This window comes from Maylandia zebra, linkage group LG6, assembly GCF_041146795.1.
Source record: "Maylandia zebra isolate NMK-2024a linkage group LG6, Mzebra_GT3a, whole genome shotgun sequence".
NCBI lineage: Eukaryota > Metazoa > Chordata > Actinopteri > Cichliformes > Cichlidae > Maylandia > Maylandia zebra.
In genome coordinates, this window is record NC_135172.1 from 4,185,248 (window position 1) to 4,198,912 (window position 13,665).

The following is a 13,665-nucleotide window of genomic DNA, read 5'->3' on the forward strand; positions in this document are numbered from 1 at the left end:
TTTCCATAAATCCAGCAATGAACATGTAACAAGGAACGTCACTGAAAAGAAAATAACATAACAGCCATTGCCTCATCCATGGTTAAAGACACACTAATAAAATACAGAGGACGCTGAACAGACAGCGAAAATGACTTGCAGGGGTAGAACATGGTTATGATGATGAATTGGTGCTGGTGGGGGGAGTTGGCAGACAGTACCAGAAAAGGATGCTTTAAGTGCATGTGATTGTGCATAGCAGATGTTGACAGATGTTTGATATGTCTGCCTCTGCTGATTAGACTTTTGCACACATTAGATATCACTTCGGTTTCATCTACAGCACTGACTGTAAAATTCTTCCACACAGAACTTGAGCAAGTTTTTTGGCTGATGGATGACCAAGAGATGGCTCAGCAGCAACAACATTCCTTTCTATTTGGTTGCCCAAATTCATGTGGGGAGTTTCAGCTAAGTTAATGAATGATGGGAAGCTATGTTAAGGTTAACTAGCCTATAGCCTACATCTTGCTGTCTGCAAAAGACAGAGTAACTTAAACGTACCATATAACTCCCACAAGTGCATACAATTCGACACAACTACACAAGCATTGTTTTAACTGTTTAAACTGAATGTTAATGTTACTCTGTAAACAGCCTATCTGTAAATTACCAAGCTAACAGAGCTACGTAAACAGAGCGAACATGAGAGCACCCGAATGCAGTTGTCAGTAATGCAGCGAAATGGAATAATCTCCTGATCCTCTCTAAAGTTATAAACTGCCTCCAGAACCCAGTTAAGGTACAAAAAATTCTATTCAACAAAAATAGTGATGCAGGACAGCCTTTTTTCGCTCAGCCGAGCCTTCTCTGTTGCTGTGTGGAGCAGCCTGTGTCAGTCACCTCTTTCACACGTCACTCACTCATCCGGCCATGTACTGCGGTCTCATAAGGAAACTCAGCTTTTTGATATAAAGTTTTACCTTGTTCCCGAATACAAATATTTTTTTAAGTATTTGTTTGAAATAAGTACTCGTAAAAAACACGTTATTTGTGCGTTTCCGAATACCGTATTTGGGTTCAGCTCCACCCATAATATAAAAAAAACTAACACCCAGTTAGTGTGACCGTCCGACCTTCGGATCTGCCACCGTGATGGTTACTGGACCCTGTTCAGGGAGGTTGCTATTGTCTGCCCTCAGATCCACTAGCCACTGAGCATTGCCGTTATGGGTTGCGTCCTTCTCCCATATGCTCTTCCAGTATTGCTCCGTCTCCAGCCTTGGTGGTGCTGTTCTCTTATTGTTCCCTTGCCACTGAGAGTACACCTTTGCTGGTTCTGTGGAGAACAGCTGGTATATTCTCCTGCCTTCTATCTCTACCTCAAGTGGCTGGCCAAGGCTGTGAGTCTTTGCTTGGCAGTTTCCAAGGCCTCAGGTATGGACAGCTTGCTGTATTTTTTATGCACCTTCGTTGTTGCACCTTTCTGGCTAACCTCCCTCCGTGCTACTTTGATCTTGCCCTCTAGCCTAGAAGGAGGCTAGAGGCAAACAGGCTAGAGACTGTTTGCCTGTATTGCTTCTTCTGGCTGTTCAACTTATATCAACTGATCACTGCTGCCGTATTGTAGATCAGCTTGTTAGTCTCGGTAAGCGTGGCTGTAGGTATCATCCGTAGACCTGCATTAACATCATCGAGTAGATGATGTTAATGCAGGTCTACTCGATGATATATATAATGCACTGTTCAGTTTTTGTCTTTGTTTAAGTAATGGAGGGACTTACTAGAGCAATCTTTAAATGCTGTTTTTAATAAAATTGTCACACAATTGCATCTGTAAAAGTCTGTTAATATACCATGCAGGACAAGTGGTGAAAGCAAATGTTAAAGCAGTGTAATATTAAAACCAATAATATGTAAAAAGGGTTAGGGTTTCAAAATATAATATTAAAATTATTTTTAAAAAAAAGTGAAAGATGAACATTTGAAATTTCAAAACATGTCTTTATGTATTTGTGTGTTTTTCAGTGTTATTTCCCAAAACGTCTTCTTGCTGCCTTTTTCCCCTCTGAGGAAATGCTCTGCTATGTGTGTGCATGGACAGGCTTGTGCGTGGGTCAGCTGTGTTGGGTAGATATACATGATGTACCAAGCCATTAACATGTGCAAAAAGCTTGTGTTTATTTGGCTATCCAAAGTTCATCCAAGACAGCTTTAGAAAGCCAACACAAAGGCATATTGACACAAAGAGTGGATTAACAGGCACCAATACTTGTGTCAGCCCTCATTCCCCCACACAAACATCGCAATACTACTTTTGTAATTATTCTGCTGCCACTGCCATTGTCCTGTAATTAACGGGTCAGGTTTATTGTCAGCCAAATCAAACATTATTTCTAATTCTCGTAATTCAGTACCACAAATATAGCAAATTAGCTGATGAGGAATTGGGGATTAATACTGGTCATCATTTATTGCTTATATTTATAACTAATATTTCGTGTCTCGCCACTGTAAGTGATACTATGTGTAACTCTCAATAAGACGTAGACTATTTGAATGTAAACATCTCCTTATAGTGAGGTATCTACAGCTCATTTCAAGTTAAAATAATTGAGAATTAGCTTACTCGCTCTATCACTAATTGATATGCCTTCATATTTTGTTTGTGCCAATTAGTATTTATGGTAAATGGTAAATTAGTATTTATAGGAACATTTAAATGAAACCTTTCAGCAAGCAGTGTTATTTCTGTGCCAGCACCTGAAAATGGAAGATTCACTCCACTTCCACTTCACTTCCATTAATTAACATGCAATGGAATCGCTATCCCACTGTACCAACAAAGGGCGAAATGGCTGTGAAAAAGAATTTTTAATTTCAAAATGTTCATGAGCTGCTGCATCAGATTTACGCTGTAGTCTAATGTTGCCATCCCATGGAATTCATAGGAGAAGTGTGATGCTGTCTCACAGGGTATAAAAGGCAATGCATTATCAGAAGAGTCAGTTTAACCGAAGTACAAAAAAGTCTTATGAAATCTATTAAGTTCAGATTAACAGGCAGAAATATTTTTGGATAACTATTAGCAACCATCATGAAAGATCATCTAAAAACTCAGTGCTTTGGCCTCAAGTCTCTACTAACACCCGAGGGTCGATTTTCCTATGAGACTTGCCACGACTGTGACACTGTTGCCATTGCTATGGTAATGCCCGTGGTTATTACCATGGTAATGGTAAAAAAAGGTCAGTCAGTGGAAACGCAGCTACCCCCTGACTGATCTTCCTCTGGGTTTGCTTTTTTGACAGAAATATGTTTGCAGGCTTACAGAGAGTTTCACATGCTAGACAATGGTATCTTGTGTCCTTAATTCTGAGACCCAGCGACAGACCATATCCATGTATGCCGTAGCAAGAAGGTTTGCTGTCTACCAGCAAAATCTCAAGAGTGTCGAGAGGATACAAGGAAACTGTTAGAAAGGTAGATCGATCTAGACAGAGCAATGCAAGGGCATCAGCCCACCTGCAGGACAGAACAGAAGAACCACCATTACAGTGCTACAAAATGACTTCCAGCAGGCTACTCACAGGCATGTGTCTGGCTAAATTTTCAGCAGCAGACTTCATGGTTTGGAGCATTCTTTAATGGGATCAGCACTCAGTTACCATTTACCCACAACATAAGAGCTGGTATGTCTACCAATGTCTGGCCATTCTCTTTATAGCAGTGAAACGATGATGCTATAACAAATATTATTTTGCCTACAACATCACCCAGCATGATAATGAGTATTAGCAATGGTTCAATGATTGTCTTAGAAGAAATGTCTTTGCAAGGTTACAGAGAGTTCCACATGCTAGACAATGGTATTTTGAGTCCTTAATTGTTAGACCCAGTGACCTGAGCTACTCCAGGTGAAGGACAATACCTGGCCTAATGTAATCAGAGTTTGTAGGCAGCTCCTGGACGATAAAGGCATTGATGCCATTGACTGGTACGTTATGTATTGATGTATCCAAATTGTGTCACAGAACGTCCAGAAGCTCACTGATGCCCTGTCTCAGCTGTAGTAGGAGATCATCCAGGAGGATACAGTCCGCCATCTAATCAGCGGCATGCCCAGACATTAGGAGTGCATACAGGTGTAACGTATGCCTGGACCAGTTTGTGAGTTAATTTTCTACTTGGTGTGATTTGGAATCTAGCCAAAGGGTTAGTAACTCTGGTTTTCACAGACTATGCCATTTATGCCATTTTACACAATGTATCAGTGAAGAATTTTACCTCTAATATTTGATTCATCAAGTGCAGATGTGTTATTTAAGGGTTCCATTTATAGTTTGGAGCAGTATAGATATAAAAAAGAACATGTCTGAAAATGTTCTGCGGTTAATTGTTGTTTGCCTGTGTGGCGGAGGCGTGGCCCCGGGCGCAGCTGCAGGGGAGGAGTGGAGCGGAAGGCTCAACGGGGCGGCGCCGCGAGGCTGGTAAGAACAGCTGATATTGTTTATGGACTAATGATGGTCTCCTCCGCTGTGTTTATAGTGAGACGAGGAGGAGCGGCCAAGGGAGATCAGCTGGACTCGAGCTGTCAGACGGTGCGACTAAGTCAGCTGTCAAAATACAAATATATCAATAAACGAGGAAGTTGGCTATACCTGCCTGTGTGTGCGTGTGTCTGTGCTGGGTGTACTCTACAAGTGGTGCCGAAACCCAGGAAGAGTGCCGGTGGGGACATGTCCGACCCACAGGCCACGCCACCCGCCCAGCCTCTGCAATTCTTGGCGCAGATGCTGGCGGAGATGGCGACGATGAGCCGGGATCAGGCGGCCGACCAGCGTGCCCACCTGGCCGCGCTGCGGGAGCAGACGGACCGACAGACGCAAGTTCTGGAACGGCTGGTCGGGGCCGCTGCCGCGCCGAAGCCCTTGCCGCTGTCGGTGTCGGTGCCCCGGATGGGGGACGGGGACGACCCACAAGTTTTTTTGGAGACCTTCCGGGCCACGGCGGAGGCTTGCCAATGGCCGCGGGAGGAGTGGGCTCCGCGGCTGCTCCCCCTGCTGTCTGGGGAGGCACAAACAGCGGCCCTGAGTCTGCCTCCGGCGTCGAGGAGCAGCTTCCCGGACGTGAGCCGGGCGGTGGTGGACAGGCTGGGGCTCACCGCCGAAGACCATCGCCGGCGGTTCCGGGCCTGTCGGCTGGCCACAACAGACCGACCATTCGCCTGGGCCCGGCAGCTGCGCGACGCGGCGGTTCGCTGGCTGCAACCGGGAACATCGGAGGGCGAGACGAAGCTGGTGGACAAGGTGGTGCTGGAACAGTTCACGGAGGGATTGCCAGCGGAGACGGCGAGATGGGTCCGGTGCCACCGGCCCGCAAGCCTGGAGGTAGCGGTGACGCTAGCGGAAGACCACCTTGCCGCTGGAGCAGGGGAACCCGGGGACGCCGGACGGAGGCCGAACAAACAGGCCCCAGTGCCGGCCCCGAGACGCCGTGTGCCGGCACCAGGGCAGGCAGAGCGGCTGCCGGCGCTGAGCCCCACTAACCCGTTCGCGGCGTTGGTGCCGTCCAGGGCAGCCGAGCCAAGTGGAGCCGCCCCCGAGCCACGGAGAGCAGCACAGACGCCGGGGCCGGAGTGCTGGAAGTGCGGGCAGCCGGGGCACCTGAGGAGGGATTGTCCGCTTAGGGAAGTGGGGCAGGTGTTTCGTGTTGCTGGCGCCCCAGCACCCTCCCCCGGTCCAGGAGGGACATACAGTATTCCGGTAAGGACTCGAGGGGGTATACGCCAGGCGTTGGTGGACACGGGCTGCACGCAGACCCTCGTACACCAAAGCTTGGTTCGCCCCGGGGCATTGCTGGAGGCAGAATGGGTGGAGGTGAGGTGTGTGCATGGTGACGTTCACAGGTATCCCATTGTGCCGCTGTTATTAAAGTATAAGGGCAAAACGCATAGAGTAACGGCGGCGGTTAGCCCGCGCCTGTCGCACCCCCTGATTCTGGGTACCAATTGGCCGGGGTTTCATCAGCTACTGGGGCAGTACGCGGGGGTGCGATCACGACCGGGAGCGGGGTGTAGCGTGTGCGCGGCATTCAGCGGTGACGCGGGGTCGTCCGACACCGACTCCGGGGGGGAGGAGCTGGCGGGTCCCTCACGGGACGTCCCGCCGGCCCCGGAAGTGTCCCCCATGGGCGATTTCCCACTGGAGCAGTCTCGTGACGGCACCCTACGCTCAGCCTTTGACCAAGTGATGGCTATTGATGGTCACGTGGTGCGCCCTGAGGCCGCGCAGACCTACCCGCGTTTCGTCGTATTAAACGACCGATTATATCGAGTGAGTCGTGACACTCAGACAGAGGAAACACACACCCAGTTGTTGGTGCCGCAGGGCCGCCGGGAAACGCTTTTCCAGGCGGCCCACTATAACCCCATGGCAGGGCATATGGGCTATGAGAAAACTCTGGAGCGAATAACGGCCCGATTTTATTGGCCGGGCATCCGAGCGGATGTGCGCCGCTGGTGCGCGTCCTGCCCGGACTGCCAACTTGTTAACCAGCCGGCCATACCGAAGGCGCCGCTGCGCCCTCTCCCCCTCATTGAGGTCCCGTTTGAGCGCATCGGCATGGACCTCATCGGGCCGTTTCACCGGAGTGCACGCGGCTACCGCTTTGTGTTAGTCTTGGTGGATTACGCAACGCGGTACCCGGAAGCAGTTCCGCTGCGCACCATCTCTGCAAAGAGTGTGGCGCAGGCACTGTTTCAGGTCATCTCCCGAGTCGGAATCCCGAAAGAGATACTGACTGACCAGGGCACGTCGTTTATGTCTCGTACACTGCGGGAACTGTACGAATTACTGGGCATTAAATCTATTCGGACCAGCGTCTACCACCCTCAGACTGACGGGCTGGTGGAGCGGCTGAATAAGACTTTAAAGTCCATGATTCGGAAGTTCATTAACGAGGATGAACGCAATTGGGATCACTGGCTAGACCCTCTGTTATTCGCAGTGCGGGAGGTGCCCCAGGCCTCCACGGGATTTTCTCCCTTTGAACTGCTGTTCGGCAGGAGGCCACGTGGGGTGCTCGACCTGATTAAAGAAAGCTGGGAGGACGGTCCGAGCCCCGCCAAAAATGAGATTCAGTACGTGTTGGACCTGAGAGCAAAACTCCACACTTTGGGGAGGTTGTCACGGGAGAATTTGCTCCAGGCTCAGCAGCGTCAGCAACGCCTGTATGACAGAGGGGCTAGGCTCAGGCAATTTTCACCGGGAGATAAGGTGCTTGTGTTACTCCCTACCTCCAGCTCGAAGTTGCTCGCCAAGTGGCAAGGACCCTTTGTGGTCACACGGCGAGTCGGGGACGTGGACTATGAGGTCGCTCGGTCGGACAGGGGAGGAGCCACGCAGATTTATCACCTCAATCTCCTCAAACTGTGGCGAGAGGTTGAAACCGCTTCTCTGGTGAGCTTGGTGAAGGAGAGAGATGAGTTGGGGCCGGAGGTGCCAAGTTCTATCGTTCCCGCCTCCCTCCCTTGTGATGACCATCTCACACAGGCCCAGAGAGCGGATGTTGTCGCGTTGCAACAGCGTTTTGCGGACGTGTTCTCCCCCCTGCCCGGCCGGACGTCCCTCATCGAGCACCATTTCGTGACGCAGCCTGGCGTGACGGTGCGTTCACGGCCCTACAGGCTCCCGGAGCACAAGCGAAAAATCGTGCAGAGGGAATTGGCGGAAATGCTGAGGATGGGAGTAATAGAAGAGTCGCACAGCGCCTGGTGTAGCCCCATCGTTCTGGTGGCGAAGAAGGATGGGTCTATCCGGTTCTGTGTCGACTATCGCAGGGTGAACGAAGTGTCACGCTTTGATGCCTACCCCATGCCTCGGGTCGACGAGCTCCTGGACCGGTTAGGCACGGCCCGCTTTTTCACGACACTGGACTTAACCAAGGGCTATTGGCAGATTCCCTTGTCTGCCGAGGCCAGGGAGAAAACGGCCTTCTCCACTCCGTACGGTTTGTACCAGTTCGTGACACTTCCGTTCGGCCTGTTCGGGGCCCCGGCCACTTTCCAGCGTCTCATGGACCGGGTACTGCGTCCGCACGCAGCGTATGCTGCCGCCTACCTGGATGACGTGATCATCCACAGCGACACCTGGGCGGAGCATGTGCTGCGGGTGGCCGCGGTCCTGGAGTCCCTGAGGGGGGCGGGGCTCACGGCCAATCCGAAGAAGTGCGCGGTTGGACGGAGGGAGGTGCAGTATCTGGGGTACCACCTGGGGGGCGGGCAGGTGCGTCCACAGGTGGAGAAGACGGCGGCTATCGCATCCTGCCCGCGCCCCAGGACGAAAAAGGAGGTGAGACGGTTCTTGGGGTTGGCGGGTTACTATCGTCGCTTTGTGCCGGGGTTTGCGCAGCTAACCAGCCCCCTGACCGATCTCACTCGAAAGGGTGCCCCGGATCTGGTCCAGTGGACGGGGCCGTGCCAGGCGGCGTTTGTGCAGGCGAAAAAGGCTCTCTGTGGGGAGCCGCTGCTTCACACTCCTAACTTTTCCCTCCCTTTTGTTCTGCAGACTGACGCCTCGGACAGAGGGCTGGGAGCCGTTTTGTCCCAGCAGGTAAGGGGGGCCGACCGCCCTGTCCTATACATCAGCCGGAAGCTGGCAGAGCGCGAGCGCCGGTACAGCACCGTGGAGAAGGAGTGCCTGGCCATCCGGTGGGCGGTCGGCTCCCTGCGCTATTACCTCCTGGGACGCTCATTCACCCTCTGTTCGGACCACGCCCCGCTGCAGTGGCTCCACCGCATGAAGGATGCCAACGCCCGGATCACCCGGTGGTATCTGGCGTTGCAGCCCTTTAAGTTCAAGGTGATCCATAGGCCGGGGGCGCAGATGGCAGTGGCCGATTTCCTCTCTCGCTCGCGGGGGGGGGAGTTGGCTCGGCCGGACGGCTCCCCGGCCTCGAACGGGCGGTGGGGGTGTGTGGCGGAGGCGTGGCCCCGGGCGCAGCTGCAGGGGAGGAGTGGAGCGGAAGGCTCAACGGGGCGGCGCCGCGAGGCTGGTAAGAACAGCTGATATTGTTTATGGACTAATGATGGTCTCCTCCGCTGTGTTTATAGTGAGACGAGGAGGAGCGGCCAAGGGAGATCAGCTGGACTCGAGCTGTCAGACGGTGCGACTAAGTCAGCTGTCAAAATACAAATATATCAATAAACGAGGAAGTTGGCTATACCTGCCTGTGTGTGCGTGTGTCGGTGCTGGGTGTACTCTACAGCCTGTTAATTTGATTTTGTTTGCTTGTTTGTGATTTTTGTTTTGTTGTGTTTTACTACCAACATTAAAGTCAAACATCACAAAAAATAATACTGAATGCACTAAATGAACAACTCATTGCCAACGATGATTACAGTACACCCATAACTCGTATGACAAAGCAAGAAGAGAAAACAAAATTACTTAAAATACTTTGACTTGGGGCATCAGTCCAGCTTCTCAGTGTCTTATTCCCAGTTGTGCTTAAGATCCCATGACAATGGATCAGGTGTGGATATGGTTTGAAAAACTCAAACAAATTCTCAAAGAACTTGAATTAAATGGAGAGTTACTTTTATCCAAATGCACATATGTCTAATCTGAACTCAGCTTCTTTCTTCGTCTCTGTCAGACAGAAATTCAAAAAAACAAAACCCTACACTTAGTGCCCTTAATAGCTGTTACATTTTTTTTTCTTACTATGAGGGATGGTAGATGTTTAGTGTCTAACTTTTAGGAGCCAGTAGACATAAAAATCATTGTTTTGTTTTTTTAAATAATGTTTTTAATTCAGTCAAATATGAAAGAAATTAGAAAGATTTTTTTGAACAAGTGCTATTAGCATACTATAAAAATAGCATTGACTGACATACAAGTGTGCTTTATTTAGTTTTAATTAAAAGGTGAGTTATAAAAGCTGAATATTCCTGATTTTATTTCCCACATTAAACAATGGACAGTTTCAGCCATTTTACCACAATTTCACTTTAACTTCATCATGAAAACTATAATTAATTACACTGCTTAAAATAAATGAATGAATAAATAAAACACTAATAAAGGAGCACTCAGAAAATAGATCAGTTTGAATGGGGGAAAAAGTAATGCTTGACATTTATACTAATCTGGATCTGGATGTGTTAGGAAAAATAGGATGAAAGGAAAATGGTCAACCTATCAACCAAACATGATGAGGTTCAAGATTCTCTACTGTCATTGTGACAGAAATATACAGTGAAAAAAAAATCTTACATTCACTGCCTCTGTATGCATTTGAAAAAGTCTAAGCTTGAATTTTTCTAGTAAAACAGTAACATTGTATCTTTCTCAAAAGGTTTCCACTCACTTTTTAACTTCTACCTGACTACAACAAAGTGTGCCTTTGGGTCATTTTGAGTTCAGTGTTCCTTAGAGTAGTGTTACTGTTTTTAACTGCTATCAAAGGTAATTTTTATTGTCCAAATAGTTTATTGTTAAAGATTTAATTGGATTTTGTATCTGTCTGCTTCCAAATCAACCTTTAAGTTTGCTTTATGTCCTCGCAGTGGCCCATTGTCTCTGTGGTTCACACAGATTTTGAATCGGCATCAAAGAGCACAATGAAGCTGTCTCTCCCCCCCCTCAACACACACACACACACACACACACAGACACACACACACAGACACACACACACACACACACACACACACACACACACACACACACACACGCTAGTTCTCTACTAGCTATGTGGGAATTTGTGCAGAAATGCTGTCAAACAAAGCTGGGCCTTTGTTAACAGTGGCTTACCTTCTGAACCGCATTAAAACTATATCTGTGTTTTCTGTCATGTAGGCGTTGCCAGGCTGGCATTCTAGAGCAGTGGTGTAAATCTATATATGTGAAACAACTTTAGTCTTTGTAACCTACATCAAAGTAGTTCAGTTTTTCTTCTAAAAAATGAGTAATTTTAATGATGCTTTCTTGGTTGTGTGGCACAGCGCCACATTGAGACTCTGTAATTACTAATAGCAGATATAGAGTCCCAGGGCATGATTCTCTGCCAATCTCACAGGCACCTCTCTGGGCACTGTGCACCTTATCACACAGGCTTCTCATTTCAGATTCACATCAAAGTCACCCATCTCTGCTTCTCCTTGAAAAAAGAACTATTTCCGTGTGTTGAGGTTTGAATTAGCTATGGCTTGAATGAAGCCATTTATTAAGAGATTTTCACCACTGAGTAGACATTTGAACCAGATCAAACACAGCTCAGTGTTTGGCATTGCCTATCAACAGTGAACTGATGCCTTCGTAGAAGCTATGTGAGCTGTTTCATGTGGTTACGCACTCCCCAAGGAAATCAAAGCCACCTGTCTTCTGTCCACCCAGTGAACTAAGAAGGCTCTTGCATGTTTTTGTCCTTGTGAGTGACTACATTTGCTTTTGCTATAAATTATTTAGTCTAATTAAAATTGCTGTTCAGAATGCCATTCAAATAAGCAACACGTTCACTTTATATTGGGCACTTACTGCTGAAAACCATTTAGATTAAAGGACTGATTCTAGTTTCAGACAATACAGAAGTCATAAGCTATGATTACCTGGACTGAGTCAGTGACAGTATCCATGTATTTCAGTTCACACATTTACTGTAATATTTTTTAAATGCAAGCTTGTGTGACTGTAATTTGGTTAACTACTAAACTGTAACTGTGCTTTAGCAGGAGCCACAGTCATAATCGCACTTTTATTCTTATTTTTATTTCCTGAACTACAGAGTCCTGAAGTTGTTTCTTTTATGGGTTTTTGCACCCAAAGCTTATAAGTACAGAAGCTATAAATGTAAGTGCTAGAGTTTGGATAATACAGACTATAGAAGCTGTGGGTCAACAATGGGCAGGACTGCTGTTGTTGTATATTTCAAAGTACTCTGCACAAATGTACTTTAAAAGCGTCTTTTTTTTTTAAATTTTTTTAACTGAACGCAACATTTTATAAATCAAATTAAAAAAAAAAAACATTTTCTTTTGGTTGTAGTCAGATTTGTTAAAATAAAATTCTTCAATGACATAAATAAAAATATTTCTTTTCTTATCTTGTGTGTGCCTTTCCTAATAGAATATTTAAAAGCCAAACAGAGATCAGCAGCAGCGCGCAGACATGCCTGAATCGGGAACAATCAGCCATCCAGCGTTCAAGTGTTTTTATGACATGGACTAACTGCCTGTTATTATGCTTCGCTTTGAGTTACTGCCTCTCAAGGATTGATCCATTACAGGCTTTCACAAACACACACATCAGGTTACATATTATTGATCTCATTTTAATCGATGAGCACGGAGAGTCTTTACTAGGACTGTTTTATTTAAAATGATCAAATAATCTTACTCATATTTTGCTTGTTAAATTAACTAATTGATATCAGAATTAAATATACTGGTTCTACTTTTCTGGTTGTACTGATTAATCAAAGGTCTTTAGATTAAAAGCTCAGTTTACCCATACACTGATACAGTTTTTCACTACTTTTAATAGTCCCTACAATGATACAGTGAAAACAGAGAGAAGCTGAACAAACAGAAACCATTTTAAATTAAATTCTGGATTTAACAGAAGAAGAGAGTCAGTATGAGCAAAATGTGTTCTTTTCTTTCTAGCTGCTGTCAGTCTTGTGCTCCAGCATGTTGGATCAACCTTTCAGGCCGTCTTTGGGAAATCCCTATAACGATGATTACAGCAGTCCAGCTTGGAAGTGATAAATGCATGAACTAGTTTTCCAGCATCAATCTGAGACAGGAGATATTGCACAAATGGAAGAAAGCAGTCCTACATATTTTTTTTAATATGCTCATATAAACAACATATCATGGTGAAAAATGGCTCCAAGGTTCCTCACAGTGTTACTGGAGGCAATGGTAATGCCATCCACAGTGAGCATCTGGTCAGATATCATATTTCTAAGACTTTCATAGCTGACCTCACCCAGGTCTTTATGTCTTTACGACATTCCTGCAATTTACTAATTGTTGTGTTATCTGGCTTCATGGATAGATAGGGTTGAGTATCATCTGCTTAGCAGGGAAAATGTATCAGAATCAGAATCAGAATCAGAATGGGTTTATTGCCAGATGTTGAGGTTTACAACATTAGGAATTTGCTGCGGTGCTTCAGTGCAAACAATAAGAATTAAAGTGCTATGTAGAAAGAAAGATATGTGCATGAGATATACATGAGATATATACATGAGAATAAGAATTAAGAGTGCTACGTAGAAAGATATATACATGAGTGCAGGTGGTGATCAGTGCCAGACATGGAATGATGCAGTGACACAGCGTAGGGTCATGTGTTAGTGGCGGGGACAGTCATACGGTTATTGTTCATGTGTCCAACAGCAGAGGGGAAGAAACTGTTCTTGTGGCGAAAGGTTCTGGTGCGAATGGACCGGAGCCTCCTGCCTGAGGGGAGCAGGTCAAACAGACTGTGTCCAGGGTGAGAAGGGTATGCTATACCTTCTAATGATACTGCGTAAGGGAAAAATGTATACATTTATGTATGCAAACAGAACCTCGTGAACTCCATAACTAACCTTACTGTGTGAAGAGGACTCTCCATGTGATTAATTTATCTGCAAGAAACTATGCTGAGGAAACCCATTCAGGTATTTGATATGAGG

General features: G+C 46.8%; 1 long non-coding RNA gene across 1 annotated transcript in view; it reads right to left on the bottom strand.

Annotated features, from left to right (window-relative positions):
* Window positions 1-13,665, bottom strand: part of LOC143419122 (uncharacterized) — a 305,825-nt gene that overhangs the window by 26,171 nt on the left and 265,989 nt on the right. The window lies entirely within an intron of this gene.